The sequence below is a fragment of the Pristiophorus japonicus genome, chromosome 8, assembly GCF_044704955.1.
Source record: "Pristiophorus japonicus isolate sPriJap1 chromosome 8, sPriJap1.hap1, whole genome shotgun sequence".
Lineage (NCBI taxonomy): Eukaryota > Metazoa > Chordata > Chondrichthyes > Pristiophoridae > Pristiophorus > Pristiophorus japonicus.
In genome coordinates, this window is record NC_091984.1 from 179,170,265 (window position 1) to 179,186,945 (window position 16,681).

A 16,681-nucleotide genomic window follows, 5' to 3' on the forward strand; every position below is an offset into this window, starting at 1 on the left:
TGGACGTGGATTGAGTCTGTTGTGGATCCATTGTTCAGGATCACGGCTTGCATGTCATCGTGGAGCAGACAGAGGATAGTGACAAACTTATGAGGGCAGCCAAAACGGAGGAGGACACCCTATAATCCCTCATGGTTGACAATGTCAAAGGTCTTTGTGAGTTCAAAGAAGGCCATGTGCAAGAGTTGGTGCTGTTCCCTGCCTTTCTCTTGTAGTTGTCGCGCAATGAAGATCATGTCCGTTGTACCTCTTAGTGGATGGATTCCGCAATGCGACTCTGGAAGGAGCTCTTCAGCCACAATCACCCATGGTATTGCCATACCTTTCTTACAAGCCTCCATTATTTCTTGATTTATACTCTGTACTACAGTGTAGCTACAATTAGGAGGCCTGTAAACTACTCCCACCAGTGACTTATTTCCTTATTATTTCATATCTCCACCCAACCTGATTCTACATCTTGATCTTCTGAAACAATATCATTTCCCACTACTGCACTGATCTCTTTATTAACAGAGCTACTCCACCTTCTTTTCCATTCTGCCTGTCCTTCCGAAATGGCTAGTAACAACCTCGTAAGCATTCTCTGCACTTTCTCAGTCCTTCAATATCATTGTTGTAATATACAAACCAGAATTAAGCATAGTTCTATACAAAGCTAACACTAACCCTCTGCTTTTGGTTTCTATTTCTCTAGAAGTTAACTCGCACATCGTTTGCAATCTCTATGGCCATAACAACTTGAGTTGCCCCTTTTCGCGATGTATATACTTTAGTCCTATACCAATCTGAAAAATGAAGACTATTTACTAAAAGGAGTTTGTGATTAGTGTGAAGTTCAATTTTGGTTACAGACCTGACATAATCTGTTGCTATGACGCGTTGACTTGTTATTAATTTCAATATAACCATTATTGACCAATGTTTAAAGTCACCGGTTAGTTTTAAATTCATACAATTGCAGAAACTGCACCGCTGTAGGTCCAGGTTTTCCCTGAATTTGGGTAACAAGATGATTTAGAAGAACGTAAACCACGTGCTTTGAATCCGTGTCATAAAAACGGACATATGGTTCAGTTCCTACATCACACGGACAAAGTTCAGCAAGGACTATTTTTAAAATTATGTTGTAAGATTATTTTCACGAACTGTTAACTTAAATCATCCATCGTGTAACTAATCTCTCTGATTTCACTGAAATTGCATAAAATGTGCAGATCGTCACAAAAAGCAAAACCTCACGATTTAGTCACATTTAGAAAGTTGGCATGAACTGCTTCAGTGCTAACGGACAGAAAAGAATATTACCAGCTGAGATAATGGAAGAGTCATTTTATTACACTGCGGTATTTGTAACGTTACACTGACATTTGATCAGTTCAAGGTGAACACACTGTAAAATACTGAAAGCGGGATGCAGCGGACTAACTGCACATCTGTTGTGATTTGAAATGTTCCACTTAAAATCAAATATATAATAGATGATTACCGGAATGTAATTTTAAAGAAACTTTACTAATGGTACAATAGATCAATCAATACGATTTGTGAATCAGATACAGCTGGATCTGGCGATACTTGTTTGAAGCGAGTTTGCCTGAGTCTGGTGTTTAACAAAACAGGAGTAAAGCTCATGTGAGTAACACTCTGAGGCCGGACAGATAACTGCTCACACTGAACGTGTTGTCCATCTCCTGCTGGACACGACTGGTCTCAACACCATTCCCTCTCACACTACTATCTACAGTCCACTCAATCTCCGCAGCGCCCGGGTTAAAGCCGTTTATCAAACACATCAGGGTCGCCCTGTTCTTTGCTGCGATTTGATCCGATGAAGGCGGAAGAACGGACACCGAGGGGGCCCGCGGATCTGAAAAGCAGAAACAAAGGAAAAAAGATCCATTCTTAATTGACATAAAAGTCGCAATCGATGTTTTACTTTCTACAAACATTTTAAAATTCGGCATCACTCTACAAAGCTAGGAGGAATTTAATAAAACGGAACCTAATTAGTGTCAATTTTACAACCACTGGAGACCACAGTTCTAAAAAATGCAGAACCTGAGAAGATGTTCCTAATTTCCCTACATGGAAAGGAAGTGATACAAAATCCTTAAAAGGAAATTCAATCTGAACGAAATAATGGGTTCAGAATATAATAAAAACATAAAAATAATACTGGGACACAGTATTACATTTGAATGTACTGGTCTGACACAATCTATTACAAACAGTGAGCTCAGGATTTCGAAAAAAGGTCAAAAGCCATGAATCCGAATTTGGGATAAATATTAGAACCATTGCTGACATTAAAGATTCTGTAATATTTAACTCAGAACACTCGATTCTAATCAATTTGCCTTTAATCTCGATTGTTTGCTTCAGTCTCCAATTTTGCAATTCTTCTGATGGAGGTGGTGAATGTTGGACAAATATTTGGATTTCTGCCCAATTACTGCCACAGCCGCTCTGCTCGGCTCGCGTTTCCACAAGGTTTCCCGCCCCGACCGACGGTGAATATATTGTGTGAAACTCCAGAAGACTGTTCTATCACATTCAAAATATGCTCTTGGGGAATCTCTGGGGTCAGAGTTTCACAAATAAAACGTTTTCATTAAAAGGGAAAGAGTTTCCAACAAATAACGTCGGTTATTGTAAACAATTGTATCCACATTGTATCATTATATTCCAATAATAACCTCAATATGCAAGTCATGAAGCAAAAAATATCCTGGGCAATATTTAACTCTCAACCAACATCAGTAAAACGGATTAACTGGTCATTATCACCTTGCTGTTTGTGAGACCTTGCTGTGCGCAAATTGACTCCGGCTTTCTTACATTGCAAGGATGGCTATTCTTTAAAAATACTAATTGACTGTGAAGCGCATTGAGATATCCTGAGGTCGTTGTACGCGCCACATATCAATGCAAGTTTATTCTTTCTTATTATTAAATAGAAATATTCCCCTGATAATAACAATGAAATATAACCCGGAGTAAGAATTGTGAAGCAAGTCTGATACAATCTCGTATCTGTTTAAATGACCGTTCCCATCGACCATATGTTACGAGCACAGCTGCCAATGACAAACCCTCGGTAACATCGTTTACGTAACGTAAACCATCAAAGAAAGGGCTGGAACATTATTATTTTATTCAATACTAGAATTGGAAGCTGGGCCGTTAAAATTGATTCTGGCATTGAGGTACAGTGCCAGCTATATCGGCGCGGCTCACGAATATCAGGTTTGCCCGGGTTGGTTTAACAATCTATTACCATTCTGCGAGGTTCGCCCTGGAGCCGACAATTACGCGTTGCTTTCTTTACATTAAAATTTGGAGTCTCAGTCTGCGAGTAGTCTGGCAATGCCGCCAAGTTCTATTCTCACAGTTGGTGTAATCTCCCTGCATCCTCCAGAGTTTAACTGAACATTCTGATACTGAAACATTTGGAGTTCTGTGGGATTATTGAGCGGGATTTACTATCAGTTTATATGGTCTAAACGGAAGAGTTTTACAATGAACTCTGTTTACACTGGCTTTTATACCAGATATATATTCGTAAAAGGAACAACTGGTAATATTATGGAGCATTTTTCTATTTCATATCACCTGTTAGCCCGTTTCACCGTGATGTAGTCGAATAACCAAGTTAAAATAGCGATAGAGTATCCGCAATTGCTGCAATATTATTCCTCTCACTGACACTAACCACAGCACCAGTAGCAAAGCGCAATTGAGTGAAAACAAAGCAGGTGAAAAAATCTGACAATCTATTCCGAGGCATTCGCACACAATTGATCGGATGGGAAGATAATGAGCACTTGACTTGTTAAGACACATACATCCTTTCAATCATTGAGGTTTGTTACTGTGTTCTGGAGAAAATCGATCAGTGTTGATGTTTATCACTAGCTGAATTTAGAGCAAAGTCTGTTTACTATAGTTACAGATAATGCTGGATATCTCAGCGGATCCGGCAGCATCTGTGGAGAGAAAAACAGAGTTAAGGTTTCGAGTGGCGACCCTTCGCCAGAACTGCCGAATGTTCGAAAAGAGTTTATTCTTAAGCATTGAAAGGGCGAGGGAAGACAGAACACATTGACAGGTCAGTGACCTTTTCTCTCCACAGATGCTGCCTGACCCGCTGAGATTTCCAGCATTCTCTGTTTTTATTTCAGATTCCAGCATCCGCAGTATTTTGCTTTGGTTTACGATAGTTATCGGGGATTCATGCGATATGTAGGACTGAGGAACTTGCACTGAACGGTTTTCACTGAGTTTGGAGACGAATGGGAGTGAGTTACAGCAAGTCGTCACATTATCCTCCCGCAGTCTCAATCCAAGAAGGTTGATTAAATCCCGGCAGTGCTTCAAGTGGAATGAAAGCGGTATTGCGTGAAAGTGTTGATTGAGTGCTTTTAGCCTTTTGAGTGGGGCTATAAGGGTCGGCTTTAAACTGGTCTGACAGACTATGTGAGATTCGTAGAATCATAGAATTATACAGCACAGAAAAAGGCCGATCCGTCCTTTGAAAGACATGTCCACTTAGTCCCTTTCCCATACATTTGTTTTTCCTTTTTCAAATGTTTTTCCACTTCCCATTTAAGCGCCATGGTTCCGCTCATCCCACTCTTACAGGGAGGACACTGCAGAGGGAAACAGTCCCTGGGCTAAAGCAAATATCGTAATCTGTCCCTTCCTTCTTCTAGCAATAACGTTCAATTTATGTAGTCCGTTTACCTACTGACCGATCAGTGATTTTTTTTCTTCATCTTGCTGTAACAGAATGGACCAGAGCTATGAACAGTTCCAGCAAATCATAACGCATGCATCGTGAAATGAGATTCACTCGTGTTCTCTCGTAACTAACACAGCGCAGTAAACATAGAAACATAGAAACATAGAAAATAGGTGTAGGAGTAGGCCATTCGGCCCTTCGAGCATGCACCACTATTCAATAAGATCATGGCTGATCATTCCCTCAGTAGCCCTTTCCTGCTTTCTCTCCATACCCCTTGATCCCTTTAGCCGTAAGGGCCATATCTAACTCCCTCTTGAATATATCCAATGAACTGGCATCAACAACTTTCTGCGGCAGGGAATTCCACAGGTTAACAACTCTCTGAGTGAAGACGTTTCTCCTCATCTCAGTCCTAAATGGTCTACCCCTTATCCTAAGACTATGTCCCCTGGTTCTGGACTTCCCCAACATCGGGAACATTCTTCCGGCATCTACCCTGTCCAGTCCCGTCAGAATCTTATATGTTTCCATGAGATCCGCTCTCATCCTTCTAAACTCCAGTTGATCCAATCTCTCCTCATATGCCAGTCCAGCCTGGAATCAGTCTGGTGAATCTTCGCTGCACTCCCTCAATAGCAAGAACGTCCTTCCTCCGATTAGGAGACCAAAACTGAACACAATATTTCAGGTGAGGCCTCACTAAGGCCCTGTAGAACTGCAGTAAGACCTCCCTGCTCCTATACTCAAATCCCCTAGCTATGAAGACCAACATACCATTTGTCTTCTTCACCGCCTGCTGTACCTGCATGCCAACTTTCAATGACTGATGAACCATGACACCCAGGTCTCGTTGCACCTCCCCTTTTCCTGATCTGCCACCATTCAGATAATATTCTGCTTTCATGTTTTTGCCCCCAAAATGGATAACCTCACCTTTATCCACATTATACTGCATCTGCCATGCATTTGTCCACTCACCTAACCTGTCCAAGTCACCCTGCAGCCTCTTAGTGTCCTCCTCACAGCTCACACCACCACCCAGTTTAGTGTCATCGGCAAACTTGGAGATATTACACTCAATTCCTTCATGTAAATCGTTAATGTATATTGTCAAGAGCTGGGGTCCCAGCACTGAGCCCTGCGGCACTCCACTAGTCACTGCCTGCCATTCTGAAAAGGACCCGTTTATCCCGACTCTCTGTTTCCTGTCTGCCAACCAGTTCTCTATCCACGTCAGTACATTACCCCCAATACCATGCGCTTTGATTTTGCACATCAATCTCTTGTGCGGGACCTTGTCAAAAGCCTTTTGAAAGTCCAAATACACCACATCCACTGGTTCTCCCTTGTCCACTCTGCTTGTTACATCCTCAAAAAATTCCAGAAGATTCGTCAAGCATGATTTCCCTTTCATAAATCCATGCTGACTTGGGCTGATCATATCACTGCTTTCCAAATGTGCTGCTATTTCATCCTTAATGATTGATTCCAACATTTTCCCCACTACTGATGTCAGGCTAGCCGATCTATAATTACCCGTTTTCTCTCTCCCTCCTTTTTTAAAAAGTGGTACTGATCCAGAGTCGATAGACTGTTGGAAAATGATCACAATGCATCCACTATTTCTAGGGTCACTTCCTTAAGTACTCTGGGATGCAGACGATCAGGCCCCGGGGATTTATCAGCTTTCAATCCCATCAATTTCCTTAACACAATTTCCCGCCTAATAAGGTTATCCTTCAGTTCCTCCTTCTCACTAGACCCACTGTCCCCTAATACATTCAGAAGGTTATTTGTATCTTCCTTCGTGAAGGCAGAACCGAAGTATTTGTTCAATTGGTCTGCCATTTCGTGTTCCCAATTATAATTTCACCTGAATCCGACTGCAAGGGACCTATGTTTGTGTTCATTAATCTTTTTCTCTTCACATATTTATTGAAGCATTTGCAGTCAGTTTGTATCTTCCCTGTAAGCTTCCTCTCGTACTCTATTTCCCCCCTCTTAATTAAACTCTTAGTCTTCCTCTGTTGAATTCTAAATTTCTCACAGTCCTCAGGTTTGTTGCTTTTTTTCGCCAATTTATTTGCCTCCTCCTTGGTTTTAACACTATCCTTAATTTCGCTTGTTAGCCACGCTTGAGCTACCTTCCCCGTTTTAATTTTTATTCCAAACAGGAATGTACAATTGCTGAAGTTCATCCATGTGATCTTTAAATATTTGCCATTGCTTATCCACCGTCAACCCTTTATCCTTTGCCAGTCTATTCTAGCCAATTCATGCCTCATACCATCGAAGTTACCTTTCCTTAAGTTCAGGACCCCAGTTTCCGAATTAACTGTGTCACTCTCCATTTTAATAAAGAATTCTACCATATTATGGTCACTCTTCCCCAAGGGGCCTCGCACAACAAGATTGCTAATTAGTCCCTTCTTATTACACATCACCCAGTCTAAGATGGCCAGCTCTCCAGTTGGTTCCTCGACATATTGGTCTAGAAAACCATCCCTAATACACTCCAGGAAATCAGTTTGGTTAGCCCAATCGATATGTAGATTAAAGTCGCCCATGATAACTGCTGTACCTTTATTGCACCCATCCCTTATTTCTTGTTTGATGCTGTCCCCAACCTCACTACTACTGTTTGTTGGTCTGTGCACAAGTCCCACTAGCGGTTTCTGCCCTTTGATATTCCGCAGCTCCACCCATACCAATTCCCCATCATCTCCGTGATGCCAATTACATCATATCCGTTAACTGCTGTCTGCGCAATTAATTCATTCACCTTATTCTGAATACTCCTTGCATTGAGGCACAGAGCCTTCAGGCTTATCTTTTTAACACACTTTTCCCCTTTAGAATTTTGCTGTAATGTGGCCCTTTTTGTTTTTTGCCTTGAGTTTCTCTGCCCGCCACTTTTACCATTCTCCTTTCTATCTTTTGCTTCTCTCTCCATGTTATTTCCCTCTGTCTCCCAGCATAGTTTCCCATCCCCCTGCCATGTTAGTTTATCTCCTCCCCAACAGCACTAGCAAACACTCCCCCTAGGATATTGGTTCTGGTCCTGCCCAGGTGCAGACCATCCGATTTGTACTGGTCCCACCTGCCCCAGAACCGGCTCCAATGTCCCAGGAATTTGAATTCCTCCCTTTTGCACCACTCCTCAAGCCACGTATTCATCTGAGCTATCTTGTGATTCCTACTCTGACTAGCACGTGGCACTGGTAGTCATCCTGAGATTACTACTTTCGAGGCCCTACTTTTAACTTAGCTCCTAGCTCCCTAAATCCGTCTCATAGGACCTCATCCCGTTTTTTAACCGATATCGTTGGTACCTATGTGCACCACGACAACTGGCTGTTCACCCTCCCTTTTCAGAATGTCCTGCATCCGCTCTGAGACATCCTTGACCCTTGCACCAGGGAGGCAACATACCATCAGTACTGGTATCAGGTTAATCAATTCCCCTTGTACCTTCTCCAGGGCCTGGATACCCTCGGAAAATCGGGCGCCCGGCTACCTCTTCATTACTGTATGCTTATTCACAAGCTCTGTATGAATATATTTTGAGAGCAATAATCTTGGTTCACATCAATTCAATCTACCAAGCCAATGATTTAAAGTAAGTTTTGGCATTTTGTTAGTCATGTTGCAAATGTTAGAGTCCTTTACAAATAATTAACTTACTGTCCAAATTCAGCTTCGTTCTTCTCTCGAAAATGAATATAACGGCATTGGAGAATCTCGCAGCACAGTAATAATCAGCGGCGTCCTCGGACTGCACGTTGGTGATGATTAAATGCATCTTGTTAGTCCATGGGTCCACAGACCCAGAAAATCGATCTGGAATTCCCGAACCTGTGGTATCTTTGATACCAAACTTACACAGGGACACGGCCGGGTTTTTGCCAGTGCCAGTTCGTGTAATAGTTGTCGATGCTGCCTCAGGACAGGGCACACATGATCGTGACGGTTTTCCCTGGGAAGGTTAAGATGGACAGTGGCTGAGTCAGAACAGGATCCACGTTTGTACCTGGTGAATTAACAATTTATCGATCAGTTACACTCATGCAATTGTGAATATTGTTTGTAATTCAGGTTCGTTAAACTCAAGCACAAACAAATCAGGGCAATGTAAAAAGCAGTGTTGGGATAAAAAGTAGACCTCTTCCTCAATGTGGACTCACTGATATAAGGAATCAGCATCCGCCTGACTGTATAGCGACTACAGAATCACTCAGACTAAACCTCGGTTCAACCAGTTTTTATTCAAGCATACAGGGGAAGGGCTCCGATGAACACTTCTCCGATCAGAGGTTTTACGATTACAATTATGCAGTTTTTTGAGGTGTGTGACCCTCCTACAAAACCATCGATTGACTTACTGTTATTAACGAAGTTACATCGATTCGTCGACCCTCATCAGACTGGCTCCGAGTGTCGCTCCCCCACCTGTCCATCTCCCATCACATGTCACCCTTCTGGAATGTGTTATTCAGTTGTGTCAACTTTGCCTCAGTTGCTCATGACATGTTGATTAACTTTGTTTTCCAGACTGGTGCCTCCTTATACCTCTCCCAAGAACTCTAGTCAAAACTACCAGTCAAACCATCCTGTTCTCATGCTGCTATAACCTATGTTCCCAAACATTTTACTCTCCTTGTTCTGTACTGAATATGTAAGTTTCCATGAGTCTGTACCAACGTTAGTACAACAGATCAAGCTTTGCTGCTTCCCATTCATAAACCCCATTCAAGCAAGTGTATAAGCGTGCTTTACATACATAAATGAGTTTACATACAATCTGGGCCATGTGTCAGATCAACTCACTACCTTCAGTATCCTTTTTAGGGAGCATCTGTCTGTCTGTCTGTCTCCCACTTTAGTGACAATATTTTATCCCCTTACAGCAGCGATATGAAGGTTATGGCCTGTACTTACCATGGAGATTGAGCATCAGTGCAATGAGAACTCTAATCCATTCAATCATGCTGAAGCTACTCCCCCACAATCCCCCCCCCCCACACACACACATTTGAATGGGCCCCTGTATCACGGTGCTGTGGTCAGCTTTCTCATCCTCCTAGCAGTCCCTGCCCTCGTCCACACAGGAAGCAAGAACATCGTACCTGTTTGACACTACCTCTTGTTGCACCCTACCTGCCCCACTCATAGTCACACTGTCCTGTCCCTGGACCAAATTTGAATTAATTAATCTAATGGGTGTGACTCGGGGTCCAGGTAACTCTCCCCCTCCCTGATATGCCGCAGTGTCCACAGCTCGGAATCCAGCTCATCAACATGGAGCCGAAGTTCCTCGAACCAACATTTACTGCAGATAAATTGATTAGTTGATAAACATCTGTCTGATAGTTTCTCGGAACTGTTTTTAAAATAAAGGCTAGGACACAGTTTCCACGAGAGGTTTCTGCTGAACATCCATTGAAGTTACCGTCGAGGAGTAGTTGGAGCTTGAGGAATTTCTTGGTTGTAGGGGCACAAGGATTTCCTGGGTTAGATCTCTGCATACAAAGTGGAGTAGTTATTAATGTAAATCCAGTGTAGCACATGTATAGGATGCTGGAGTGCAGCGTTTAACAAAGACTGTTACAACTATACACTTCAGCTTCATATTGTAGGACAACCAATTAAGAAGGGAGCAGTGCTTGGCTCAGTCAATTAACTCTCATAACTTCAGTGAATGACTCAGCGATGTTTGTTTCAAGAATTGTGATGCTAGGTATAGCATCTGCATCAAGCACCCGGACAAGGTAACAGGACGTGACACTCAGAAGCAGAAAATAATACAGAATTTCTGATCAGGACTTCCAAGCCCACCTTGGGAAACTGAATTAAAGAGGCAGAGATTTGCGGATGTCTGTACCAGAAAGCCTTTTAAGAATAACCATTCCTGAAAACCTGACAGGGCTGTCACGTACCAGCTGGAAAAGTGTGGCGGGGGGGGGGGGGGGGGGCACTGGTACTGGGTTCCCACTCTACCACACCCAGAATTGCCGACGATTGCCAAAGAAGTTCACCAACCCTCGGTTAAGGGATATTCCAACTCAAGAGCTTGCACTGGGATTACACTGCTTCCTTAATAGCAAATCCTGACATGGATAACTCTAAAATCTCTTCTGAACCTCAGTTTGCACCCAAGAGAAGCACTGGAATGGTGAAAGGAAGGCACGTGTAGGTACCCAGGAGATGGAGAATGTTAGGACAGAATAAGTTGGATTATGTGCACTTTGGATTTCATTGTATTAAAATAGATCGTGCACTGTCATTGCACTGTATTTTTAATGGTGGTTCTAGCCATACACGAAAGGGTGTAGATATTTGGTGCTGAATAATTCCCCAGGTGGTGTTCATTGTCAGCCTCGTGTAGAGGCAAATGGTGCTGAAGTGTTGTCCTGTTGTAGGAAAAGTAGTAGCTTGAGGGAATGTGTCTTTATTGAAAATTAGAAGGAGGTCATGTGGTGATGTGAATGGCAGACTTGACTGATGTTTGTGCTCTGATGAAGAGGCTGTAACTTATTTATGAAATACGATCTGGATCATATTGCAAATCCTCTCCAAATCTGCCCAGTAAAGCTTGCATTTAATGCCCTGATTGTCCTCTCAACGATTAACTTAGTAGAGGCACTAGCCTCCGAGCTGTGTTCCGGTGCTGTTTTCGGGCAGACCTTATGAGGAGAATAATCATGGACGTGGTAGGCTTTGTTACCAAGAAGCCATTCATGGATGTGATTAACAGACCCACGCCCTGAAACCTGACGAAATGGAGAGGTGAACCATGCAGTAGGAAGGTATGACAACTTCCATCAGATTGAGTGTTGATATGAAGGATTCTCTGCATGTTGTCGCACACAAGCTGTACATTCTGGGATACGAAGCGCCTCGTGTTGATGTAACTGAATTGATTTTCTGTGGTAGTTTGCAAAGCAACATGAGTGCCATCTATTGCAGCCTTTGTGGAAACCCGAATCCCTGAAAATTGGATGCCCCGAACATTTTTTGTCCCTGCTGTGATTCCAAAGGTAATGAGCTTGCCTGCTCTCCTGTAAAGGACGTCAACAACATAATAAATGCATGGACCATACTACTGCCTGGTGGACATTCCTCCTGCGTGCCTAGAATTACCCTGTGGTATCAAGGTTGAGGGCCATGCGTTTCCCCTGAGAGATCAGTGTGAATAGATAAGTGTGGCTCTGGGTCCTACAGCCACCTGAGGAAAGAGTGTTTGAAGACCAGGCCCTCAAAACTGTCACTAAACTCATGGTCTACAGGGCTGTAGTAATACATGCCCCACTGTATAAATTAGAAACATGGACCATGTACAGTAGACACCTCAAGTCGCTGGAGAAATACCATCAATGATGTCTCCACAAGATCCTACAAATTGAGAGGACAGACGCACCAACATTAGCGTCCTCAACCAGACCAACATCCCCAGCATTGAAGCACTGACCACACTTGATCAGCTCTGCTGGGGAGACCACATAGTTCGCATGCCAGACACAAGACTCCCAAAGCAAGCGCTCTACTCAGAATTCCTTCACGGCAAATGAGCCAAAGGTGGGCAGCAGAACCTTACAAGGATACCCTCAAAGCCTCTCTGATAATGTGCAACATTCCCATTGACACCTGGGAGTCCCTGGCCAAAGACCACCCCAATTGGAGGAAGTGCATCTGGGAGAGCGCTGAGCACCTCGAGTCTCGTCGTCGAGAGCATGCAGAAATCATGCGCAAGCTGCGGAAAGAGCATGCGGCAAACCCATCCCACCTACCCCTTCCCTCAACGACTATCTGTCCCACCTGTGACAGAGACTGTGGTTCTCGTATTGGACTGTATAGCCACCTAAGAACTCATGTTCCTCGATTCCGAGGGACTGCCTATGATGATAAAATAGTTGAGAGTCCAGCACCAATCTCTGAGGCACCCCACTAGCCACTCTTTGCCAACAGGAAAATGACCCATTTATACCGACTCTCTGTTTTCTGTTAGTTAGAGAATCCTCTAACCATGCCAATATATTACCCCCAAACACGTGAACTTTTATCTTGTGCAGTAACCTTTTATGTGGCACCTTAGAGAATGCCTTCTGGAAATCCAAATACATGATATCCACTGGTTCACCCTTATTCACCCTGCTCGTTACATCCTCAAAGAACTCCTGCAAATTTGTCAAACATGATTTCCCTTTCATTAAACCATGCTGACTCTGTTTGATTGAATTATGCTTTTCCATATGTCCCGCTACTGCTTCCTTAATAATGGATTCCAGCATTTTCCCAATGACAGATGTTAGGCTAACTGGTCTATAGTTTCCTGCTGTTTGTCTGCCTCCTTTTTTAAATAGGGGCGTTACATTTGCAGTTTCCAATCCACTGGGACCACCCCAGAATCCGGGGAATTTTGGTAGATTACAACCAATGCATCTACTATTTCTGCATTATCATTAATTAATAAACATCTGTAAGATATAACTTTGTCTGATAGTTTCTCGGATCTGTTTATTAAATAAAGGATAGGCCACAGGAGATAGAGCAGTATTTCTGGCGTGATATCAAGACAACCAGAGAGCTTAATTGGGAATTTCCTCTCAGCTTCTAACATTCCACCACAGCTTGTGCGGTAGTTCGATGGAAACCCGGGGATGAAATTGGTCTTCGGTGATAGAGTAAAACAGTTTGGTGAATTGACAGTCAATTTCAGCGTGGTGTAAAAACGGCTAACCAGTTCCTGTTGCCTGTTTTGCACTATGATCCAAGACCAATTTCACTCTGCAAATTTACATGACGGGTTTCTGCTGAACATCCACCGAAATTACCGTCGTGGAGTAGGAGGAGCTCCAGGAAATTCCTGATGATCGATGCACAAGAGTTTCACGGGTCAGATCATTGCTTATATTTTGGAGTAGTCATTAGTATGAATCCAGCTTAATACATGTGTAGGATGCTGGAGTGCTGCGTTTAACAAAGACGGCAAAAACTATGCACATCAGCATCATAGTGAGGACAACCAGGTAAGAAGGGAGCAGTGTTTGGCTCAGTCCAATGATTCGCACATAACTTCAGTGCATGTCTCGGTAATCAAGAATTATGTCGAGAGTAGGAACATCTGCATCAAACACCCAGACAAGATGGCAGGACGTCACACTCAGGAACAGAAAATGATACAGAATTTCTGACTGGGACCTCGAAGATTGCCAGAAGAACTTTACCAACGTCACCAGGGTAAATAAGATAGCACACCATGTGCTCCAGCACACTCTTCACCATCTTAAAGCAACCATTGTCAACTAATATTTCATAATGTACTTAGGTTAAGGCCTTGCACGCTGGTTACACTGCTTCCCTAACAGCTATTACTTACATGCAAAACTCTAAACTCTATTCTGACCCTCAATGTGCACCTAGATGAACGGAAGGCACGTGTAGGTACCTAGGAGACGGAGCGTGTTCAGAAAGAATAAGTTGGGCTATGTGCACTTTGGACTGCATTGTATTAAAAGAGAGACTGCACTGGCATTGCACTTTGTTATTGATGGAGGTTGCAGTCATACACGAACGAGTGCTGGATGCTGGATTATTCACCCGGTGGTGTTCATTGTCATCTCGTGTAGAGGCAACGGGGCTGAAGTGTTGCCATGGTGTAGGAAAGATAATAGATTGAGTGAATGTGTCTTTGTTGGACATGTTGAGTACAGAAGGAGGTAATGCAACAGTGCCAAAGGAAGTTGATGTCTGTGCTCTGATGCAGCATCATTGGGGATCTCCTCAATGTTGGCCATCACGATATTTTCTATCATGTAGTTCTGGATCTAGTAGAGCGAGGGCCACCTCACCAGCCATTTCAAAGTCCATTCATTTTTGAATGGTGAAATTATGAAAGGTCCGCCTGCTGCAAATTTTTCGTGAAAAGCGATCTGGATGATATTGCAAAGGCCCTCCAGATCGGCCCAGGTGCATTTAATGGTTCTCCCAATGAATATTTGCCTTTTAGCTGTGGTCCCGTGCTTTCTTCGGGCCCAACTTACTGGGAGAATAAGCCATGGGAGCAGGGGGTAGGCTTTTTCACCAGAAGACATTCGTTGATATGATTCCCCCCCCCATCCCGTCCCCCGTCTGAAGAGATAATGAGGATGTTTTGGGGGGGGGGGGGCGGCGACTAATTATGGAGTAGGAAGGTGTTATGATTACTTCCATTTTATTAGATGTGACATGAAGGATTTTTCGCATGTTGTTACATTCTGCGATATGAAGCTCCTCATGTAGATGTAGCAGATAGGGTTTTCTGTGGTAGTTTGCAAAACAACATGCGTGTCGTCGATTGCAGCCTTTGTGGGAACCAGAACAACAGAAAAGTAGATAGCCCTAACTTGTTTCCTCGTGGCTGTGATTCCAAAGGTAATGCATTTGCCTGCTTCCCTGTAAAGGACATCATAACATATTGAATGAACAGCCTAAACTACTGCCCGGTTGATACTGCAAAGATACCTAACGGCTGCCGAGACTTACCCGATGATATAAACGTTGAGAGCTTCAGTTAACTGGATAGCTCTTGAGATATCAATGTGAGTCGATGTGCGTGACTGTCGTCCACTTGTATAGTTACCGTTTGCCTCTCTGGTAATGTTCCTCATATGGAGTAATATCTCGTAGGCTCAATCGTTTTTCAATCCTGCCTGATGCTTTTTTGCTCCGTCCTGCGCTGATTCTCCTCCACCTCCATGATAATTGCATACAACGGTAAGTGCATAGGAAATATCATCCACAGCATCGTGAGACTTAGAGGATTCCATAATTTGGTTCCAATTGATGATGATTAGTTAAAGAGGAGAGTTTACCTTCTGAGCTTTACAGCAGTGCTCATTCTGTGTCCTCAGGAAACAACAAGGGAGATTTCCAATGGGGGCTAAATCTTAAATAATGGAATCAGTGAACCTTACAAACAGGGCTTAGTGATATTCCTTACATTTCTGACAAGTACTCGCAATGTAACCTTGTCACCCGTTCATTGTAAACCAGGGGACATGTAGCAGAATGGATAGGAAGCTGGCTACAAAACGCAAAAAAGAGGGTGGGGCCAAGGTAGTTACCCAGGTTGGCAAATGGTGGCAATTTGTGTTCCACAAGGATCGGTACTGCGACAACTGTTGTTCACCATTTACATAAATGGTTTGGACCCGGGAATCGGAAGTACAATTTTAAAATTTGCAGATGACACCAATGGTCTATCATCTTCAATATAGAAAAGGGTGAGGTGGTACATTTTGCTGGGAAGAATAAGGAGACTACATACTCCTTGGAAAATACGTTTCTAAATGGGGTAGAGGAACAGAGGTATCTGGGGACCGAAATCCAGATACCACCAGATGGAGCAGCATAGTTAATAAAACCATAAGCAGGGAAAAAAGCATCGGGATTCATTTTTAGAGTGATAAAACTGAAAAGCAGAGAGGTTATATAGAGAAGTTATAAATTGTTTTAGAACCTTGGTTAGATTACATTTGGAGTATTGTCAACAGATCTGGTAATCTGGCCAATATTTATCGCACAATCAACATCATAAAAACAGATTATCTGGTCATTATCACATTGCTGTTTGTGGGAGTTTGTTGAGCGCAAGTTGGCAGTCGCGTTTCCGATATTACAACAGTGACTATACTCCTAAAGTATTTCATTGGCTGTAAAGCACTTTGAGACGTCTGGTGGTCGTGAAAGGCGCTATATAAATGGAAGCACTGGATAAAGTGCAAAAAAAGATTTACTGCAATAATACCAAAACTGAGAGATTACTGAGATGAAGGGGTTGACTTATGAGGAAAGGTTGAGTAGGTTGGGCCTATTCTCATTGGAGTTTAGAACAATGAGAGGTGATCTTATTGAAACATATAAGATACTGAGGGGGCTTGACAAGGTAGATGCAGA

At 43.0% G+C, this 16,681-nt stretch overlaps 1 pseudogene; it reads right to left on the reverse strand.

Moving 5' to 3' along the window:
- Window positions 1-1,552: 1,552 nt before the first annotated feature.
- LOC139268242 (immunoglobulin lambda-1 light chain-like) lies at window positions 1,553-9,734 on the reverse strand (annotated as a pseudogene).
- Between the last annotated feature and the right edge of the window lie 6,947 nt (window positions 9,735-16,681).